Source organism: Rhinolophus sinicus, chromosome 14, assembly GCF_057876585.1.
Source record: "Rhinolophus sinicus isolate RSI-liver-muscle chromosome 14, RSI-T2T, whole genome shotgun sequence".
Classification (NCBI taxonomy): Eukaryota; Metazoa; Chordata; class Mammalia; order Chiroptera; family Rhinolophidae; genus Rhinolophus; species Rhinolophus sinicus.
The window spans coordinates 109,233,320-109,257,627 of NC_142514.1; the positions used below are offsets into that span (position 1 = coordinate 109,233,320).

General features: G+C 36.8%; 1 long non-coding RNA gene across 1 annotated transcript in view; it reads left to right on the top strand.

Annotated features, from left to right (window-relative positions):
* The window catches only part of LOC109436579 (uncharacterized), a 51,975-nt gene extending 29,585 nt beyond the window's left edge, over positions 1-22,390 (top strand). The window contains exons 2-4 of the long non-coding RNA XR_012497399.2: positions 19,082-19,172; positions 20,072-20,150; positions 20,988-22,390. This is a non-coding gene — a long non-coding RNA (uncharacterized LOC109436579). The remainder of the gene's footprint in view (positions 1-19,081; positions 19,173-20,071; positions 20,151-20,987) is intronic.
* The last annotated feature ends 1,918 nt before the right edge of the window (positions 22,391-24,308 follow it).

The following is a 24,308-nucleotide window of genomic DNA, read 5'->3' on the forward strand; positions in this document are numbered from 1 at the left end:
CAAACCCCCATCTCTTCTTCAATCAAAATAGTATATATATATATGTTATGTAATATCCGTACCCACTTAGTCGCCCCCTTTCCCTCTGTTTTACCCCAAGGCTTACCTATAGAACCCAAAGATTCATGAAGACACAGTTTGAAAATTTGAAAATTACTGCACTAGATGATGCCAAATATCTTTCTAGCTCTTACATTCTGTAGTTTTTTAAATTTACTTACAAGAGATATTTTTAGTGTGGTTCTTTTGTAAATTAAATCTTAATTTGAGGAGCCTGATTAAAAAATAATTACTGAATTGAATCTTCAGAAAGTAACTACTGAACAGAATGCCAAAAAATTTAGATGCTGGGTAAGGATACATTTAAAGAAATATATATTTGTTCTGATTAAATAGTTAGCACATGTGTTCCTTATGTGAATAAAAAATATGGAGAGAGAGACAGATTATAAAAATCACTTATCATCCCATGACTCAAAAATGACAAGTATTCATTTACATTTTGGTTTTATCTAAATGAAGGTTGGAGTGTTGGAGGATGACTGTGTAGTGAGTTGTCTGAGGCATGGAGGGTAGGGTGGAGTAGGTTCAATAGAGCAGTCCTTGAAATCAGAAAGAACAATGTATAGTGTGTAGACATCTTTTTGAATCTCGAGGGATTCTGAGCTACGTTCTAAGTCCAGCCATACTCTAGGACTGTGGCCACTCATCTCAGGCTTTGAAGACTACTACTGGGTAAAAAACAGGGTGCAGAATCTTGGTTTTCCAGATAAAATTGTAATATTAGAACCAGAAGGACCTGAGATAAGCGCCGATTCAGGTCAACACTCTTGGTTTACAATGCTGCCCAGTGAGTCGCCATTGCTTTGTCTGGCAGGGGAAGCAGTGTGTTTGTGGCTTCCCTGGGGCATGCAGTAGGTCATGAGAGGCAGTGTAATATGGTGGTTTAGAGGACAGACTCTGAAACCAGGCTGCCTGTGTTATAATCCAGCTCTGCAATTTACTAGCTAAGTGGTTTGAGGCAAGATACATAAGCTTTCTGTATCTCAGTTTCCTTTAAAATGGGGATAGTAATGATTCCTGCTTCATAGAGTTTCTGGGAAAGTAAATGAGTTTTTATAGGTAAAACACTTAGAACAGTGCCTGGCACACAGTAACCTCTTAGTAAATGATAACCATTATTACTACCTAATGGTTGGTGGGTTGGGACTTGATAACAAGCCTTCTGATTCTCTGAATTTGATGATCACCACCAGGCTTCTCTTCTCAACCTTCTTGTGCTGAACATGCTTGCATTCCAGTCTCTACGTGGCAATCATAGTCAGGTGTTAAAAACATAAACCTGATCATGTTACCTGCTTAGTTGAAGGCTTCAGTGGCTTGTCATTGCCCTGGAGTTAAGTCTTAATTGTGACCGTGTCTAACATGGCCCTCCTCCTCCTGGCACTTTCCCATCTCCTCATGCACACCTCTCTCCCTGGCCTCCCTGGGCTCCAGCCATTTTGTTCTACTCAATTTCCCTTTAAGACTTGATGTTTCCTCTGTCTTGAGACTTTTGCTTGTGCTATTATCTCCCTGTATAACCTTCCTTCCTCCCCCCACCCCTTTTCATCTTGCCAGCTTCTACTTGTTTTGCAGAATTCAGCTTAAGCATTATCCCCAAGTAAGCAGCCTTTATGGGGGCTATTTCTGATTCCCCACCATCATAGCTGCTCCTCCCCACATTGTATGCTCTTATAACTCTATACTTTGTATGAAAAAACAATATGTATTCTACATAATGTATACATATGCATGTGTCTATCAACAAAAGGCTGGAAATGATGAAACTAATATCAAAATGTAAATTAATTGTGGTTATTTTCTGAGTTGTTATTTCTGGAGCATGAATGGCTTTGATAATTTCTGTCTCTCTCTCTTTTCATAAAGACTAAAACCCTTTTCATTTCCTTTCCCTTTCCTAACACTTTTAATAGTTTCTTCCCTACTAGTTTGTAAGAACCATCAAGGTATCATTCTTACTATTATTATTACCATAATTATTTTATCATTGTATTCCTCTGTACTTAGGAAAATGTACATAGTGGTGCTTAATAGGTATTTGTGGAATAACTGAATAAAAGAAGGAATAATACATTTAGTGATATAGCATTTGTATGTGTGTGGTGGGGGTGATATTTAAGCAGATTACTTCTCTTCTCGGTCATCCATCATCTTTGAATATAAAGGAAAGTGGACACTTGTAGATTTTTTAAATGTATTATTTGGATTCATTGCAATAGAACAGTATGGTTGTTAAACAAAACTGTAGTTAGTATAAAATATCACCTGATTTTTTTCTTCTCTGGCCCGTGTGAGTTTATATAACAACATCACATTCCTGCCACCCTCCCAAAAGCATCAATTGCTTTTCTTGAGCTTTGCATTTTTTCAGACAAAATTATTCTTTTAGTGTCCTCTCATATTGTTATTATCTTATAATGGAAACTGATAAAAGTATTTTCCTTCCTTTCCCCAGATTATCCCATGTATTAGTTTCCTATTGTTGCTGTATCAAAATTGCCACAAATTTAGTGATTTAACAGGACATAAATCTATTATCTTACATTTCTGGAGAGGAGAACTCCAAACTGGGTCTCTTGGAACTGAAATCATGATGTCGATCGAGCTGCACTCCTTCTGGGGGCACTAGGGGAAAATCATTCCTTGCCTTTTCTGGTTTCTAGAGGTTGCCAGCATTCCTTGGCTCATGGTATTATCACTCCAGCCTCTGCTCCTGTTATTTCCTCTCCTCTGACTCTGACCCTCCTGTTTCTCTCATACAAGCATGCTTGTGTTTACATTGGCCCAGCCAGATAATACAAGATGATCTCCCATCTCAAGATCCTTAATCACTTTTGCAAAGTCCCTGTTTCCATATAAGGTAACATATTCACAGGTTTCAGTGATTAAGAAATGGACATCTTGTGGGGGGTGGGGATGTAATATTCTACCTCTTACACTACACTCTTTAAGACAGAAAGCAGATCTAAAACTGTTGTCCCATCAAATAGACTCAGAGATTTAGAAATCATCCAGTTCAATTCTCTCCTCTTATACATGAGAAGACAGACTTTTTCATAGTAGATGCAATTTGTCTGTAGTAGATGCAATTTGTCTGAGTTCGCAGGGAAAACAGGTGATCACTGAGGTCCCTGAATCAAAGCCAGAGCTTTCCCACTGCCTGATATTGTCCTAAGGGTGAAGGAGCAGAGGGGTTAATTTATGTACAAGTACCGGAGGCATCTCAGTGTGTTTGCATTTCATACAGTCATATAAACAGCAAACTCTTCCGATTAGAAATATTAGTTCCTAGAACCAGAGGAAGAGTTAAGAGTCTTTCATATCCTGGGCTATTGAAATGAAATAGATTTTACCCCAAGAATCTGCTCCATATTTGTCTTGCTCTAAGCTAGTTTTATGGCAACCTGATTAGAATCTTATTCATATTTGAATTTGCTCCGTTTGATACATAGTGTTTTATATTTTATGGCAGACATTACTTGGTTGGTTACCTTTGGTAATAGAGCCCTAATGGCTGCCCTTGGCATAGGCCTGTGATCCTGGGCACAATCAGTTAAAACCAGCAGAGTAGGATTATTTTGGTTGAAAGCACACTGCTTTGCAAATCCCAAAGAAGTTTAATAGGAGGCTCTTCCTGTGCAGACCTTAGGGAAGCATGGTCACAGCCGAGCACCCTGAGACCTATAGCCCATCTGGAACAATACATTTATATGAAATACAGGGCAGAGGAGGGGACTGGCCAGGCACCCCAGTTCATTTGTATGCATGTTTAACACCTGACTTAGTTTTTTTTGGACTATCTTTTGATAAATTGCAGTGACTGACAAGGGTTTATGTTCACTACTGTATATAAGAGAGTTAAGTTGCCTTCAAATCATAGTCTAAATAGAGGTTCTTTTCACAAAGGGCACAAAAAAGAATGAGTGGACACACACACACTCATACACACACGCCTTTTAGCATTCTTTATTTTTGAAATAATATTTTTTTAACTTTAGTGAGTAATAAAATTGACAACTATAATTGTATATATTTAAAGTGTACAATATGATGATTTGATAAACTTATACATTGTGGAATGATTACCAAGATTAAGATACTTAACACATCCATCACCTCACATAGTTAACTCTGTGTGTGTGTGTGTGTGTGTGTGTGTGTGTGTGTGTGGTGAGAATGCTTAAGATCTACTCTCAGCAACTTTTCAAGTATACAACGACACATTATTAACTATAGTCACCTTGCTGTACATTAGATTTTCAGAACTTTTTCTTCTTATGATTGAAAATTTGTACCTTTGACCTATGTAACCTCAATTTTCTTCTCCTAGCCCCTGGCAACCACCATTCTATTCTCTGTTGCTATGAAACCTGCTTTTAAAAAAAAGTCCACATATAAGTGATACTATGCACTCCTTGTGTTTCTCTATCTGGTTTATTTCACTTAGCATAATGTCCTCCAGATTCACCCATGTTGTTGCAAATGGCAAGATTTCCTTTTTTACGGCTGGATAACATTCCATTGTATATTGTATATATGTACCATATTTTTTAATTCATTCATCCATTGAAGGATATTTAGGTTGTTTCCATAATTTGGCTATTGTGAATAATGCTACAGTGAACACAGGCATGTAGATATCTCTCTGACATTCTGAGTTCAAATCCTTTGGATATATACATAAGACTGGAATTTCTGGATCAAAATGGTAGTTCAGTATTTAATTTTATGAGGAACTGCCATATGTTTTCTATAGTGGCTGTACCAATTTACATTGCCACCAACACTGTACAAGGGTTCCCTTTTGTCCACATCCTTGCCAACACTTGTTATCTCTTGTCTTTTTCATAATAGCCATCCTAACAGATGTGAGATGATATCTCATGTGGTTTTGGTTTGTATTTCCGTGATGATTAGTGATGTTGAGCACTTTTTTATGTACCCATTGACCATTTGTATGTCTTTGTTGGAAGAATGACTATTCAGGTCCTTTTCCTGGTTTTAAATCTTGAAACCAGAGTTCAAAAGAGGTATTAGTTGGGTTGGATGCTTTTAGAATTACTAAGTATAGACCACTGAGATCAACAAATCCAGTGAAGAATTTTTTGTTTTTTTAGTTGTTCATAAGGTAAGATGTTATCTTTAGTCATTTGAAAACAGGAACAGGCACTCTTAACATCTGTTTACCTTAAAAAGAAGCTTTAAAAAAATTAAAGGGAAGTTTGTCTATATTACATTATTACATTCCAATACTTTTAGTATAATGGTCTTATATGAGCTCATGCAATGGTTGTTAAAAATCAGACAGTGTTGGACTCTTCCCAGAGTTCATGACAAAAATGAAGCCATGGGTAGACTAATGCATTTTTCTTTCATGTGCATCTTTTGTGTATGATACTACTTGTTTGATATCATATAAGCATCCATCTATTTAATTCTTAAAACTCTTTATTATGGGTAGGCTTATTATTATTTTTTATTGCTATTTCATGGTATTCCAGAAAGAATACCAAGATTTTCAGCACCTCTATTACTTGAATCAGTTTTAGAATATAGTTTGATAGCCATATCCTAGATCTTTCTTGTGATCTACAGACCTAAATATCTAACTACCTAGTGGACATGGTCATTTAAATGTCTCTGTGGCCCCTCAAACATGATGATTCTAAAGTCGAAATCTTCCCTCCTAAACCTGCCTGTCATCTCACTTCCCCACTATTCACCTAGTTTTCCAAACTTGACACTTTTTCCCTCAATATGTAGTGGGACATCAAGTTCTTTCAAATTTACCTTTCCAATGTCTTTGTAATTCATCTATTAATATTATTGATTTTATTACTTTATTTCCTATAGTTTCTTTCTTGAGAATGAGATAATAAAGCAAATTTTTATCTCTTCTTGGAAGCCTGCTCTTATATCTTTCCTCTGTGCCACAACCCAGAATGATCTTTTAAAAACACAAATGTGATCTTTATAACATCCTGCTGGAAAAGAATTTGTTGACCTCAGGATAAAACCCAAATTCCCAGGATGGTCTATCAAACGATCTATGAACATTGAACATCCTCTACACCCTTTGAAATTAATGCCACATATGAATTATCTTATTTATTCCTTACTATGAAATAGGTACCATTATTACTAACATTCTATAGAAAATGTAGGTAAAACCTAGAGGAGTCAAATAACTTGCCTACGATGCCACAAACAGTAAGTAAGTGAGCCATGACTTTATTCCAGGTCTATTAATTTCAATTTTCTGTGCTTCTAATTACTACGTACTGAAAAAATAAGAAGCCAGGTGTTTAAGAATGCCCCACTTGCAATTACAAACATTTCTATAAGAAACTGCTTCATACTTATAAAATCTCAAAATAAAATCATGAAAATTATAAAGAATATTGAAGGGGAGGATCCAAAATGGCGAAGTAGATAAATGCTGTGCTTGCCTCATCTCACGAACACATTAAACTTACAATTAAATTATAGAATGCTTAACCTGGAGTACCATCTGGAGTTCAGCGGAACAGAAGTTTTATAATTCAGGATACAAAGAAGAAGCCACATCAAGACTGGTAGGAGGGGTGGAGATGCAAAATAAGCCAGCCTCACACCTGCATGTGGCGATAGAGAATTGGGAGGGATATCTCACCATGGAGATCCCAAACCCAGGGGCCAGCAAGGGAACCCAGCTGCACACCAGGGTCCCCAGCCTGGAGTACTGGTGCTGGGAAAAGGAGCCCCCACAACATCTAGCTGTGAAATCCTAAAAGTAGCAAGATAAAGATAACTAGTTGCTTACAAAGGAGCTCTCATAATACTATCAGCTGATTTCTCAGCAGAAACTTTGCAGGCCCGAAGGGATTGGCATAAAATACTAAAAATGATGAAAAGCAGGGGCCTACAACCAAGATTACTCTACCCAGCAAGGCAATCATTTAAAATCTAAGGGCAGATAAGGAGTTTCCCAGACAAGAAAAAGCTAAAGGAGTTCATTATCACCAAACCAGTACTACAAGGAATGTCAGAGGGACTTCTAGAGGACAAAAAAAAAAAAAAAAAAATCAAAATTGTGAATAATAAAATGGCAATAACTACACATCTATCAACAGTTACTTTCAATGTAAATGGATTAAATGTTCCAATAAAAAACATAAGATGGCTGAATGGATAAGAAAACAAAACCTTTACATATACTGCCTACAATAGACTCATTTCAGATTGAAAGATACACATAGACTGAAAGTAAAGGGATGGAAAAAGTTATTTCATGAAAATGGAAATGAGAAAAAAAGAAGATGGGGTAGCAATATCTTACATATGCTGCCTACAAGAGAATCATTTCAGATTGAAAGACACACACAAACTGAAAGTAAAGGAATAGGAAAAGATATTTCATGAAAATGGAAACAAACAAACAAAATCAGGGGTGACAATACTTTTACCAGACAGAATAGACTTTAAAACAAAGGCTATAGCAAGAGACAAAGAAGGACCCAGTATCCCACTTCTGGGTATTCATCTGAAGAAACCAGAAATGCTACTCCAGGGGATATGTCCATCCTTATGTTCATTGCAGCATTATTCACAATAGTCAAGATGTGGAAACAACTTGGGTGTCCGTCAATGGACGAATGGATAAAGAGGAGGTAGTACATGTATACAATGGAATATTGCTCTGCCATGGGAGGGAATGGGTTCTTGCCATCTGTGGTGGCATGGATAGACCTGGGGGGAATTGTGCTGAGTAGAATGTCAGACAGAGAAATGCAGATGCAATGTGATTTTGCCTATATGTGAAATCTAAAGAACAAACAAACAAGCAAACAAACCAGAAACAAAGTCACAGATACAGAAAACATTTTGGTAGTTGTCAAATGAGAAGCGGGTGAGTAGGTGAAAAAGGGAAGGGATTAAGAAATACAAATTGATTGTTACAAAGCAGTCATGGGGGTGTAAGGTACAGCATAAGGAATAAAATCAAGAACACTGTAATAACTATGTATGGTGTCAGATGGGTACTAGATTTATCAGGGTGATAGATGGGAGGGGGTTTGGGGACAGGGTGGAAAAGGTAAAGGGATTAAGAAGTACATATTTTAGTTACAAAATAGTCATGAGATCTATAGTAAAGCATAGGGAATATAGTCAATAATATGGTAATAACTATGTATAGTGCCAGATGGGTACTAGACTAGTCAGGGGGATCACTTCTTAAATTACATAAATGTCTAAACACTATGTTGTATGTCTAAATTTAATATCAAACAATATTGACTGTCAACTGTAATTGAAAAATTTAAAAAGGTGGGGAGAAGGTGAAGGGCAATAAGAGGTCCAAATTACCAGGTATAAAACAAATAAGTCATGGGTATATAATGTACAGCATAGGGAATATAATTAACAAGATTGTGATAGCATGGTACGGTATCAGAAGGTTGGTGGACTTACCACGGTGATCACTTCTTTATAGATATATAAGTTTTGAATAACTATGGTGTATACCTGAAACCGATATAATGTTGTATGTTAGCTATAATTTTTAAATAAAAATCTTATAAAAACAGCATGGTACTGGCATAAAAACAGACATATAGTTCAATGGAACAGAATGGAGAGCCCAGAAATAAACTCATGCTTATAGGGTCATTTAATTTATGACAAAGGAGGCAAGAACATATAGTGAAGTACAGATGGTGTATTCAGTGAGTAGTGTTGGGAAAACTAGACAGACATATGCAAAAAAAATGAAAATAGACCACATTCTTACACCATATACAAGAGTAAGTCAAAATGGGTAAAGATTAAAATATAAGACCCAAATCATAAAATAAAACTCCTAGAAGAAAACGTAGTATACTCTCTGACACTGCTCTTAGTTATGTTTTTTGTTTTTTTTTCCTGACCCAATTCCTCAGGCAAGGGAAACAAAAGGAAAAAATAAATAGGTGGGGCTAAATCAACCTAAAAAGTTTTTGCACAGCAAAGGAAACCACCAACAAAATAAAAAGTCAGCCTACTGAATGGGAGAAGATATTTACCAATGATACATCTGATAAGGGGTTAATATCTAAAATGTATTAAAAACTCATAAAATTTAACACCAAAACCAAAAACAAACCCAAACAATCCTATTAAAAAATGGGCAGAGGACCTGAGTAGACATTTCTCCAAAAAGGACATGCAGATGGCCGATAGCATGTGAAAACATGCTCGACATCATTAATCATGGGAGAAATGCAAATTAAAACCACTCCTAGGTATCTATCCGGAGAAATCCAAAACTCCAATTCAAAAATCTTTATGCACTCCTATGTTTATTGCAGCACTATATACAATAGCCAAGACCTGGAAACAACCGAAATGCCCATCAGTAGATGACTGGATTAAGAAACTGTGGTACATTTATACAATGGAGTATTACACAGCCATAAAGAAGAAAGAAATCTTACCATTTGCAACAACATGGATGGACCTAGAGAACATTATGTTAAGTGAAATAAGTCAGAAAGAGAAAGACAAATACCATATGATCTCACTTATATGCGGAATCTAAAGAAAAGAATAAGTGAATGAACTAATCAGAAACAGTTTTGGAACCATGGAGGAAAAACAGAGGGTTGCTAGAGGGGCGGGGGGGTGGGGATAAGGGGAAGGTGAGAGGTTTTGGGAATGTACAGAGGGATAGTGGATGGGGGGAGGGGGGTTCACACAGTGTGAGGGATATAAATGATAAACGTCTAAGTTTTGCTTTGTCTTGTGCACCTGAAACTAATTAAATAAATAAATAAATAAATAAATAAAAATTTAAATAAATAAATAAATAAATAAATAAATAAAAACAATGTTTAAAAAAAAACCAAAAAAAAAACCACAAAGAGTTATCACCTTCTACCTGTCAGAATAAATCAACAAACAACAAATGTTGGTGAGGATGTGGAGAAAAGGGAACCCTGATACATGCTTGATGGGATTACAAATTGGTGCAGCCAGTGGAAAATGGTTTGGAGGTTCTTCAAAAAATTGAAAATATAACTACCTATACTCAACAATTCCACTTCTGAGTATTTATCTGAAGAAATCCAAAATACTAATTCAAAAAGATATACACACCCCTATGTTGCAGCACTATTTACAATAGTGAAGATATGGAATCAAACCAAGTACCCATCAATAGACTATTGGATAAAGAAGAAGTGGTGCATATGTACAATGGAAAATCACTCCGTCATGAAAAAGAATAAGATTTTACCATTTGGGACAACATAGATGGATCTACAGGGTATTATGTAAATAAAACAGACAGATACCATATGATCTGACTTACATGTGGAATCTAAAGAACAAAATAAAGAAAAAAATAAAACACCAACAGACTCATAGATACAGAGAAGAAACTGATGGTTGCCAGAGGGAAAGGGGGTTGGGGAGCTGGGTGAAAAAGGTGAAGGGATTAAGAAGTACAAATTGGAAGTTACAAAATAGTCATGGGGATGTAAAGTACAGCATAAAGAATATAGTCAATGATGTTGCAATAACTATCTATGGTGTCAGGTGGGTACTAAAGTAATTGGGAGGATCACTGCATAAATTATATAAATGTTTAACCACTATGCTGTATATCTGAAACTAATATAAAGTAACATGAATGTCACTATAACTGAAGAAAATAAATAATTAATAAAAGAGAATATTGAATTATTTTATAAAGAAAGATTGCTTCAGATAAACATGGCAGAATAAACACACATTTACCTCTGCTTCCTCCCTATAAAATGTCACTAGAATGATCATAAAGAAAATTTTTTTTTCCTGTGTTGATGATTTTATTTTTTTATTATTTATTTATTTATTTATTTATTTATTTATTTATTAGTTTCAGGTGCACAAGACAAAGCAAAACTTAGACGTTTATCATTTATATCCGTCACACTGTGTGAATCCCCCTCCCCCCATCCACTATCCCTCTGTACATTCCCCAAATTAATTTTTAAACCCCCATGACCATCTTGTTGTTACCGACTATTTTTCAAAACCTCTCACCTTCCCCTTATCCCCACCCCCCCGCCCCTCCAGCAACCCTCTGTTTTTCCTCCATGTTTCCAAAACTGTCTCTGATTAGTTCAAAAGGCATAAATTTGCAAGGACATAAAGGCATAAATGTACATCAGGTAAGTCATTTAAAAAATTTTGAAAACAGGAATTTGGAGGAACTCAAAATACCAGATTTAACTGACTTGAAAGATCTGAAATACCTGCTTGTATTGTAAAGAGCCAATAAAGAGGAAACTGATTCATCCTACAGAACTTGAGAGAGGCTCAGGAATTTTGGACCACAGGTATCTGGAAAAGTGGGATGTGGAGAATGGGGCTAAATCAGATGGATTGTATGAAAATTTTTATTTATATGAGCAGTTAGGCCTCCTTATCTTCTTCTTCATGTCCACTGCCCCTCTGGCCAATAGTTTGGGCTTTACTGTCTAGAGAGGATGAATCACCCAGACTTTCAAATTAGAGAGGCCATACACAACTGAGGGTAAGATAGAGGCACTTTAAACAGAGGATGTCAGGTAGAGATCTACATACCCAGCTCCTACTCAGCTTCTTGAACGCTAACAGTAAAGCTTGTAAACAGCTTCTTATTCTTAAGACACGAGACTGGAATATTCTTATTTGGGAAACATAAATTGCCTGATAGTAAAGTACTACAGAGACTACTTTAGTGAATCTTCAAAACCTCAATTGTGTCCCTAGACCATCTTGCAGGGAAACCCACCAGTCAACAAGTCCCACACTGAGGTATTTAATTTCTAATAAGGTACCCACGAATCACCAGATTTAGAAAAAAGACTCAACATTGGATGGAGAAAACAGAAAAAAATGATTGAGTCTTTTAATATTCTCAGAAATATGTGAGAGAAAAATGGGTCTATTGAAAAGAATAGATTGCTTTAAAAAGAAAGCTCTTGGATATTAAAATGTGATAGCAGAAATTAAAAATTCAGTGGAAGACTTGGAAAATAAAGTTAAGAAAATATTTCAAAATATATCTCCCAAAAGTGGTGATATAAAACAAGGGAACTAAAGCATCAGTTGAGGAGTTCCTGGAGGTCTGAGTAATTGAAATTCAAAAAAAGAGAAACCACAGAAAGTAAAGAAAAAAAATTCTTAAAGACGTAATCTAAAAATATTTCCCAAACTATAGGTCTAGAGAAAAGTTTGAATGATTGGCCAGCAAATTGGGTGATGAAAAACAAAAAGCAAAACCAGAACATGGCACATCATCCTAAAAATATTAAAGAAAATTCTAAAAGCCTCCAGGGAGGGGTGGAAATAGGTTACAAATAAATGGTTGGGAAACAGTGAGATTAGACTCCTGAAAACAAAATGGGAGGCTAGAGGCAGTGGAATTACAGAACAGAATTCTAGATGCTGCCAAGCTAACAACCAACTTTGAGGTAGAAGGAAGACATTTTTGAACCTGAAAGTTCTTGAAAATTCTAGGTCCCAAGCATCCTTTTCAAGGAAGCTCCTGAAGATGTGTGTCCTTAATGATAGGACATAACCCAAGAGATGAAAAGGCAAAGTGTCCTGGAAACAAGGTTTACAACATAGAGATGAGGTGATGGCACTTCCCAGAATGAAAAGTCTTAGGACAATTGATGTGTGGGAGACCTCTGAGGCAACCAGTCCAGTTCACAGCAGGACAGAGGGCTCCAGTGGGGATGTCTGCAAGGAAAAAGAGGCAAAACTGATGGGTGTCCTGTTGTGCTGGAGTGCAGCTCTGACAAAGAGTTGGGGAATAAATTTGTGACAATTACATAATAAACCAAACAATTGGATTAAATGAGGAAATTATTAATTCCAGGGAGCAAAATATAACAGGAGAAAGGAAAGAAATCATAGTATACTATATGGATCTACTCTGCATTATGTTTACATAGTCATAAAATGTAACCAATAAACCTTGATTAAACCAAAAAGGCTGATACAGCTATTTCAGAAACATAGGTAAAGGTGAGTTAATGTGTTTCTGCGTGATAGGGTGAGGGGGCTGGCTATGAGAGCTAAACTCTCATTTACATAGTAGGAACCAATAAATAAGACTTAAATTTAAAAAAAATCATAAAAGAGAAATATAAACATGTTATTTATGAATATGAAATAAGCTATATTAACAGTTAAATAAACAATCAAAAATATTGAAAGTGGTTATTTCTGGGGAGTTGGAATTGGGAAAGAAGACAGATGGGGCAGGTATCTGCTTTTGTGTACATTATTTTAATGAGTAAGAATAAAATTAAATTAAAAAGAAAAAATACTGTCTTAAAAATCTAACATTTTGATAAACACCTTGTTATATAATTCTGAAGGAAAACGTCAATATTCTGACTGCTTTGCTAAACATCTAAATGATGAGGTATCTGAAAGTAATCCCAAAGTAGTAAAGGAGAAAAGCTACAAACTTTCCTGTTTCTTTCCTACAAATTATTTGAGAAGCAATGTAGTCTCTTTGAAAGTATTTCATAATATCTAAATATATTCAGAAGGACATTCAAGAAATGTTTTTGAATAAAAAATTGAGCTTGAGCATTAAATGTCCCAACTTTTTAAAATAATGAAGCTGTACTTTTTTCAACTGTAAAAGTTACAGATTATGTACTGTCCGTATTTAAATTCAATGCTGCTTAATATAGGATCTGGCCATACATATGAGTATGGGAGGGGTATGGGAGGTGCTTGCTAAGTGTTTGGATGGAATTGAAATTTTTGAGTGCCCTGGAGACCTGAATGAGCCAAGAATTAAGGGAAGGGAGTGCTCTCAGTTGACTTGCTACAGTTTGATTTCTCACTTTTCTCTTGGAATGAAAATGAAATTCACAAATTCCTAGAGGCTTTTACTAGGCGTGAAATTCCAAGTTTTTATGATCCTTGTCTGTAAAGGAACTTACTGGACTCCATGCCTTAGATTATTAACCTGTGTCTGGATTCTAGGTGGATTCGTGGTTTTTGTTATAGTCTATAAATCACACATCCAAAATAAAACATCTTTTAATCTGCTCCAGCCCACATCACGTGTCAGTATTTTGTTAACAAGTGAAGAACATGTCAAATAAAAGGTCTTTTTAATTCAGGGAAGATATTGTTTTTGTTTCCTTATTCTTATTTTATGTTTGAATTAATTTTGTTCTCCTGAAATTAAAAATTTCCTTTTCATGTATTAATTAGTACTAAGAATGACAGCATTTCCTCCTTTTAAGTAGTCTTTTCCCACTTATTTTTAAGGCAAATATTTAACCAATACAGCCGACACAGTAGTCTCCCTTACCTGTAGGAGATGTGTTCCCAGACCCCCAGTGGATGCCTGAAACTGCAGATAGTATTGAACCCTATATACAAAGGCCGGATAATTGAGTTTGTGAAATTTCCACTATGCACTTTCACTGTGGAAACTTCACGGACTTAATTGTCCGAACTTCGTATACGATGTTTTTCCTTATATGTACATACCTATGATAAAGTTTAATTTATAAATTAGGCATAATAAGAGATTAACAACAATAACTAATAAAATAGAACAATTATAATATACTGCAGTAAAAGTTATGTGAATGTGGTCTTTCTCTCAAAATATCTTACTGTACTGTATTTACCCTTCTTGTGATGATGTGAGGTGATACAATGACTATGGGATGAGATGAAGTGAGGCACTGTGATGTGTGTGGTAAGCTACTATTGACCTGAATACGCTGGAGGGAGGGTCATCTGCTTCCAGCGATCCTGGATCATTGAGCAACGATGGTAATGAAACTGTGGAAAGTGAAACCGTAGCTAAGTGGCCACTACTGTACATACTTATTATTTATTAGAAAATGTGGTAGAAAACACCACCTAAAATATTATAACAGCTTATAGAGTGCTCATCATGGGTCAAGTATTATTCTAAATATTTTACTCATAAAAACTAACTTGGTCTTATTGTATTACCTTTCTATTGCTGCTGTAATAAATTACCACAAATTTAGTGGACTTCAAACAACACAAATTTATTATTAGTTCTGTAGTTCACAAGTTCAACATAGCCTCACTGGGCTAAAGTGAAGTTGTCAGCAGGTCTGCATTTTTTTTTCTTTTCTTTTTTTTTTCTGGAGGCTCTAGGAAAGAATGTTTCCTTTCCTTTTCAATCTTCTGGAAGCCACCCACATTCCTTGGCTCATGGCCCCTTCCTCCACCTTTAAAGCCAGCAACATATCATGTCCCTGACACTGCTGTCATTGTCACATCTCTTTCTCTAACTCCACTAATCTACATCTCTCTTCCAGTTGTAAGGACCCTTGTGATTATCTTGGGCCCAGCTAGAAAATCCACATACTCTCCCTATTTTAAGGTCAGCTGATTAGCAACCCTAATTCCATCTGAAACTTAATTTCTCTTTGCTATATAAGGTAACATACAATTTCTAGGGATTAGAACACAAAAGGTATAGGCACATTATTCTGCCTACCATATGTCTCCTTATACCTGTGGTACTACTATTATTATTATCGCAACTTGTAGATAAGGCACAGGGAAACCATGTAAATTCCCTGAGGTCACAGAACTGAGATTTGAACCCAGGCAGTCTGGTTAGTGGAAGTCTTGTCCTTAAAAGCTACATTTTTTTTTTTTTAGTATAATCATCTATTTTCTTTATTAGTAGTAGTAATATTGCAAAATTTTGATTCTTAAAAATCACATTTGTAGTTATATAAATTTCATATATATATATATATTTTAAAAGTTCTATTATATTTTTTATTAGTTTCATGTGTACAAAACACTGTAATAATTAGCTACATTTACACCAAAATAACTCACCATTAACATGTTGTTGTCCATTTTACTTTAATATCTTTTTTGTGCATTTTACATAATTGTTGGTTATATGCATAATTTTGTAGCCTTTTTTTCTTATAGTATTTCTACTTAACATTACTACATGAACTTTGCCCTGCATCTTTAAAATATCTGCCTTGGGACATTTCAGCCTCAGGACCTTGGCACATTCTATTTCCCTTGCCTGTAGTGCTCTTCCACATCTCCGTATGGTTACTCCCTCTCACTTCATTATGCAAATGTCATCTCATAAAGGAGGCCTTCCTTGACCGCTGTTCTAAAGGAGTACACTACCACTCCCTATCCTCATACCCTGCTTCATTTTCTTCACAGCATTTATTACTAATTGATTTCATGTAATATATTTGTTATTTGTCTCCCCTACTAGAATGTAGTCTCTGTGAGGACAGGGGCTGTATTTCACTCATTCATGTAGGTAATTCAATAAGTAAATCTTGAATGAATGAATGAACAGCAGAAAAGTTAAAATTAAGGAAAATCATTCACGACACCACTACCCTAACAAATATTCTGCTGTATTGGCTAAATGTTCTACTCATTGCCCATTTGCAAATATAATTTTATGTGTTTAATTATAGCATAGAGGCAATTGTGTGTGTGTGTGTGTGTATTTAACTAAATATTAATTCTTATACATTTTCCACTCTGCTTTATGCTTTTGAGAACTATTAGTTGAATGGCTATTTGGAAAATATTAAATTGATGTACATAATTAGTTAATTATTCTTCTATTCACTGTTATTTAGAATATACTTCGCTATTTCATTAATCAGAAGTTTAATTTTTCAAGGTAATTTAACCTCTTTGAGCTCATTTCCTCATTAGGAAAATAATATCTAGATTATTACTGTTAAATATAACATAGTAAAGTAACCAAATAATGCCTAACAAATAATTGTTACTCAGTAAATTATTAGTTTCCTTTGTTTTGGTTCCATTTCCAATATATCGTTATTACAAGGTAATACTTCATTGAACATTTGTTGTTATTGACATTTTTGCATTATTTATTTTAGGATAAATACCCAGGAGTGGTATTACTGTGTTGGAGGGGTTAAAAGGTTTGCTAAATTATAAAACTGAATCACTTTAGGATAAATACTTGTATCTCAGTTTTAAGTATGAATTTCCCGAAAGACACATAAGTGATATTATTCTTAAGTGATATTATTCTTTATATTACATTTTATTTGGAGTATAAATTTTTTATTATTTCAGAAATAGTTTCTCCTATTCCCAGTAATATTTTAAATCTTTCAAGGTATAAAATTTTCCTTTATGCATTAAAACATTGAGAATTTTGTTTAAAACTAGTAAGTAATGATCTCTACCCTTTCTAAACTGATTAGATTGCTCATTTAGCTCTGAATCTCCTTTGAATTTCTTAGAATTGGTGCCCAAATAATTTCCTCCTAAGTTATTTTTAAATTTGACAAATCTTTCTAATTTAATGGTTGCTCTTAAAAATAGATTCATCATCATTTTGTTGCTATAGTTGTCTATATCTTTCTTAGTCTCAATTTAGTCACAGCATCTGTGCAAAATGGCATGAAAGTTATTTATTACTCCACCATCCAGAGGGAATGCTTGATTTCTGACATTTACATTCCCTTGAACATAAAAGCCAGATAAAAAAGAAAATCAAGTTTCACACTTTGGGGACTGAACAGGTTGCTTACTGTGGTTAGTAGAGAATGCCCTCCCTGCTCCTCTTCCTGAATTATAAATACAGTTTCATGGATTGTGGCCCTGAGTGACCAGAAACTTTTCTTTCAGATCACATTTGATGGGGTGATTTGAACTGGGGGAAGAAACCTATTGGGCTGGCAGAATAGCTAAATGGTTAAGGAAATAGGCTTTGGAGGCCTGCAGAACTGGGTGGGTCATCAGCGCCTCTGTGACCCGAGCCAGTGGCTTTGCCTCCACCCATCAGATTCCTGAGCTGTCAGTGGGGATAATAAACACTAGTTCCTAGTTTGTGGAAGGAATAAATGAATTAACATATGCAAAGTGTTTGCAAAATGCCATGCATTCCATAAGTGCCCCAAATATTACCTGTTACAATAGTTAAGGTAGAACTAAAATGAACTGTACATACAAAAATATGTACATCTTCATTGCTGCTACAAACCTTAACAAATTGGTCTGGCTCCCCCATTGTGGCTCTCCCTAATCCACTAAGGGTTGCAATGCTTTATCAAACTCAGAAGCATCGCTCAGTGACAGTTTTTACTTCTGCATTGAGGTATGCCTTTTTAAAAGGCCTGTTCTTCCTATTTTGGTACAATAAAGAGGACTCTAGTATAGTTATGCTGATAATTATCTAGAAATAAAGGCAGACTTCACTTGAGCAAGACAGTTGAATCATGGCAGCATTAGAATTCAAGCTAATGAGAGATTTGTTATCCAGGCATTACAAGAGGGAACTAGCTGAGACATAAGGAGATACTGTTCTCTGAGCCTTCCTAGAAGCTTTAACAGGGAATATTGGATGTGCGGATAGAAATCAGGGGGATAAAGCAGTCCGAAATGTCAGAAATTCAATATCACTGTGAGTCCACAGTGTAATGTCTTTGGGGAAGAGCTATGGTTTGAATATTTGTGTCCTCTCAAAATTCCTATGTTGAAATCCTAGCGCCCAGTATGATGGTGTTAGGGGTGGGGCCCTTGGAAGGCAGTTAAGTCATGAGGGTAGAATTAGTGCCTTATAAGAGACACCCCAGAGAGCTTGCTTGCTCCCCTTCCGTGATGTGAGGACACAGAAAGCGGGCCCTCACCAAACAGCAGATCTTCTCACACCATGATCCTGGACTTCCTGGCCTCCAGGACTGTGAGAAATAAATTTCTGTTGTTTAGAAGCTACTCAGTCTGGGATTATTTAATATAACAGCTGAGTGGACAGAAGTCTTATAGAGGACGGGAAGCAAATAGTTAAAGAGCCCATTAGCATCCCTTCACCAGTTCACATCCCAGTCAAGGAAGATGGGGTACATGGTAATATTCTTTCTGGCAAGCACCAAATGACGCCATAAACTTTCCAAAATAAAGCAAATGATACTTTGCGCTCCCTCACAATGACGGTACATTCGCGGTTTTAGCTGGTATACTTTCTGTTTGCCAGAAAGCATCTTTGAGTGGCAGACACCCTGCTTTTCTGTTGGCGCCCAGAGGGTCTGTGGGACTCCTGCATGACAAGACGGGGCCAAGCACAGGTAAGGAAACAGCTGGTGCAGTCGAATGACTCGGGGGTAGAAATCAGAAGATTTGAGACTTATTTCTGCTCTCCCACTAATTTGTTGTGTGCCCTCTACAAAGTAATTTACTTCATTTCCTTATGTCTTTTTTTCTCATCAGTAAATGAGGCAGTTGGACCAGGCAAAGTTCTTCACAGTTTTATCATTCTGTGACACTCATACTTAAATATTTAATCAGCAGCAATGATGTGGATGTTTATATATTTGTTTTTAATTAAGTGTCATCATAAAAAAAAGTAGTAAGCAGTGATGCTTTTGGAATATTAGAGCTGAAACTCCTTAGTGCTTTTGTGAAAATATTATCTCAAGGTAAATGACATTTATTTCTCACTTAGGTAGTAAAGGACAGGAATGGAATTTACATTCTTCTGCTATGCCCATATTTTATCGACTTCATTAAACTTTGCATTTAAGCACTGTGTATGTCAGTAATTTATTAGAAAATTAAATTACAGTGACATTTGATACAGGCAGATGAGATGGAAAGGTTACATTTGCATGAATCCATGCTTTAGTTTTAAATTCTGATTATAACAGTGTTCTTTTCTCTAGTCATTACCTCGTTTTGCCTATGTATTGACCAGCCTATAATCTGCTTGGAACTAGGAATTTACTCTTGATGTTCAATAAGCATTCGATAAATGGCTGAATGGAGTAGTGCTAGAGGAAAGCAACTAACCATGTGGATGGGTAATGCTTCCCGCTCATGGCCTAATCTCAGTGCAGCCAGCCCTCTGTTGGTGGTCAATTCTTTAGGTGCTTTTGGTCACTTTTTTCTTATTTCCCTTAGATATTACTCTAAACCTTAATTATTTACCCCAAGTCACCTATACAACCTTTGTTGCCTTTCCTTTCAGCTAATGACTCTCACACCTCCTTCACTGAGAAAACTGAGGTCATGCCAGTGGAATGATGCAGCGACTCCCTGACTTTGTGGTGAGTACACTTTGGTGCTGTACAGAGAGTAACACCCTCTTGCAATGTTACTAATTGGAGCAGTTAGCTGGTTGGGGTTTTGGGGGTCTGGAAACGCATCGCCAGTTACATTATACCTGAATGTGTTATTGTTAGGCATGTTATTGTGGGGTAAGTTAATCAATTGTTTCTCTATCTCACAGACCTGAACTCTTCCAACTTTTATTTTTCCTTCCTTACAACCTAGAAATATGTCTATACTTGAATACCACCCATTCTTTCCACCTTTTGAGCAGGATCCATCTTTCTTTCCAAGGCCCACCTTGCCCCAATGCATTTGAGCTCATCAACCCCTATCTTTCCCATGACCTTGCCTTTTCTCTTGCATCTGCAGTTTCTCTCTGTACTGGCTTCTTTCCCTCAGTTCAGTCCATTCTTGTATTCATTCATTCATTCATTCATTCATTCATTCATTCATTCAGATTGAATTATTGATCTTAATTCTTCACTCCCTTTAACAGGGTTATATGTCCACCCCTTTGCTATATAACTATGTAATGTTCTCTCGCTTTCATTTCTCTGGGTCTGTTTTCTCATCATGCAAAATGAAGTAGTTGGACAAGATAAAATTCTTTATAGATTTAACATTCTGTGCGAACTTAATATTTAATCAGAAGCAACGATATGGACATTTCTATCTGTATATGTGGTCAGAGTATACTTTCCCACCTCATTGATGCTGGGATGGTCATGTGACTTGCTGTGGCTGGTACAATATGTGCAGAAGTATCAGTGTACCAGTTGCAACCAAAGCTTTAAGAAGCAAGACATGATTTTGCTTGCCTTCTTGTTTTCCAGTGATCTTCTGAAAGAAGCTGTCTAGACCAAAAAGAATAAGGAAACACATGGTGCAGAACTGAACACAAGCCACAGCCCAGCTGAGCTCATTCAAGATCAGTTAAACTCAACCTGACCCACAGATCCATGGGCAAGAAAGACATGCTTGCTCTTTTAAGATATCAAGTTTTAAGATGATTTGTTATATAGCATTATTGCAGTAAAAGCTGATTAATACACTTCTCAATCCATTTTTCTATTCAATAGTTATTTAATGAGTAAGTAATGTATGCCAGGCACGTGTGGTAGGCTTCAGTGATACCATGGTGAATAAAATGAAGAAGGCAAAAATAAATGAACAAGGTAATTTCACATTCTGACAAATGCTATGAATAAAACAGGATTGGGTGATGTGAAAAACAGTGATGGAGGCTGTGGAAGAGTGTACCTTTAGTTTGGGTGGTCGGGGAAAGCCTTTGAGAAGGAAATATTTGAATAAGACATGAATGGCAAGGAGGCAGCCAGAAGACGATGCAGCCATAGTGCATTACTGCAAAGAACAGCAAAGTCCTACAGTGGAAGTGAATTTGGCCTAGGAAAGAATTAAGGGTCTCTCACATAACCAAAAGCTGTGAAATTAACATTAAAAAATAATCCCAGGCTGGAAGCTGGGCTGATATCTATAAATAAAACCAGTAGCTGAGCCAGATTAGAAAACAAAGGTGACTGCAAATATAGGCATATTCTGGGCTGACCTTGTTGGCCACTTGTCACAGGCCTAAAGGGTAGGTCAGGCTGGCTTAAATGTGCAGCTGGTCAGATAGCTGTTTTTCCACTGAACTGGATACAGTCTCTCTTCCTTTTCTGCATTCTGTTTAGCATTTTGGGGGTGAAAATTTTTCCATCTCAGCTAGAAATGCATACATTGTTTTCACTAACTGCCAATAATTTAATAATTTTTTTGTGGAAAAACTCTGTTTGATTCTCTTTTGTTGCTTTCCCCCCATTATTTTAATGAAAGTTATATGCATACACAGTTTAAAGAGACAAAAATCTATAAGGTTTGTTATAGAAACACCCCCCCCATGAGTACTCATCCCCTTCTTTCTCTATCCCAGAAGCACTTTAACCTCTTTTACCAGATTATTTGACATTTTATCTTCATGTCTCTAAATAACATACTTATTGCTGCTTCTTGATTTTCCATTTTTAGATATTTACATTGATTCCTCACAAAGGACTATGAGGATTTAGCTTTCTTCCCTCTTCTCCCATCAAATACCTATATCTATTCTATTACCTTTTCCTCTCAGTGTAATGTTATGGTAATTTTATTTGGATCAATGTTTAGTATTTACATAATTGTGATTGTATAAATGCTTTTAACAGCAGAGCCATACAATAAAATATAATTACTTTTCCTATCTGTGGTAAGCAGCCTGTATGATTCCCAATAATTCCTGCCTCCTGGTGTTCATGGCCTTGTGTACTCCCCTCCCCTTGAATGAGAACTGAGCTTATTTACTTGCTTCTAACAAATAGAATATGACAATGAGATGTCGCTTCTGAGATAAGCTTACATAAAGACTGGCTTCCATTTTGGGCATTCTCTTTTGTTTGCTCACTCTGAGTGTGGTAGAGTTCCAAAGATGTTCCCCCAAATTCCCATTCCCTAGTTATTCTATCAAACATTAATCTCAGTACTGCTGCGAAGGGATTTTTGTAGATAGAATCAAAGTTCCTAATCAGCTGACCTTAAAATAGGGAAGGTTGTGAATTGAATACCTGTGTTCCATAAACTGTATATGTTGATGCCCAATGTGATGGAATTAGGAGGCAGGGCTTTTGGGAGATAATGAGATCATGAGGATGGGACCTCTGCAACTCTCTTGCCCCTTTTGCCATGTGGGGACACAGTGAGAAGACTGCTGTCTATGAAGCAGAAAGCAGGTTCTCCCCAGACATGGAATCTCCCAGCACCTTGATCTTGAACTCTTCAGCTTCCAGAGCTGGGAGAAGAAAATTGTTGTTTAAGCCACTCAGTCTATGGTAGTTTTGTTACAGCCACCCAAATGGACTAAGACAGGGAGATCATCTGGGGTCATCCAGATAGACCACTGTAATCACATAAATGTTTGGAAGCAGAAGAACAAAGCAGAGATGTGGTTAAAGAAGAAGGCAAGGGACACAAGGCAGAAGGGAAGACCAACGATAATCAAGGTGGGAGAAGGACTCAGCTCATCATGGCTGGCTTCGAAGATAAAGGAGATCGTGAGCCAGAGAATGGGGGTGGATTCAGAATCTGAGTATGAGCCCTGGTCAATGGCCAACAAAGAAATAAGGACCCAGTCCTACCCCAATGTAGAACTGAATCCTGCCAACAAACTAAATGAGCCTGGAAGTAGATTCTTCCCCAGAGCTCCAGACAAGAGCGCAGCCTGGCTGACATAGTGATTTCAATAGAGGCTCTGAGCCAACTTACTTCTGCTCTACAGCCTTGTGAGTTAAATAAGCGGGTATTCTTTTCAGCAGCTGAATTTGCAGTAATTGTTGCATCAATAGAAAATGAATGTGGGAAGCTAGTGGTCAAGTTGTGAGCATACAAAGGGAACTGGGGAAGTGATAATGTCAAGGGTTTATCATGATAAGACTGTTATTGAATGAAATTTGCTCAAAGGATTATGTGAGGGAGGTCATACATCTACTTAGAAGTGTTTATTGAGTGTATGCCAGGGTAACTGCCATGAATTAGACTGTCATGCAGGGTCTCAGCTCCCTCTCCTCACACAAGAGCACAGGACATGGTGAGGCCTAAAAGGAACACCCACGGAGCCATGGATAGGGGAGTCATACCACTATATTCTCGCTGGCGGCTGGTCAAGACACACAAGCAAACATCCACCAGTACCCCAATGAGGGGTCTTCCTGCACCCCAGTCTCGCTGGCGGCCAGGTGAGACACAGGAAGTAGGATCAACATGATCCACCACCCGCCATCCACGCTTGCTAACCGCACTTGCTAGCCCCAATCTACAGTCCACTTCTCGGCCAACCAACCAACCCCCTAGTGTAGCCATAGCAATTATATTAGTGGTTAATTGCTAACCGGTAATAGCTGATGGCCGCCCAGCCATAGCAGATGGCCATCTGATTACAGCTGATAGCCATCTAGTAACTGAGCCAGCACCTTTCCACATGAGGCTGAGAGCCTGGAAACTGCTCTCTGGGACTCTGTTCCCAAAAAGACAATAGTCCTGTTTTTATGAAACTTACATTCTAGTCCAAAAAAAGGGTGTGTGGCTATTGATGGTTTTTGTGTTCTCTTCTTCCAAGTCTACTCGTA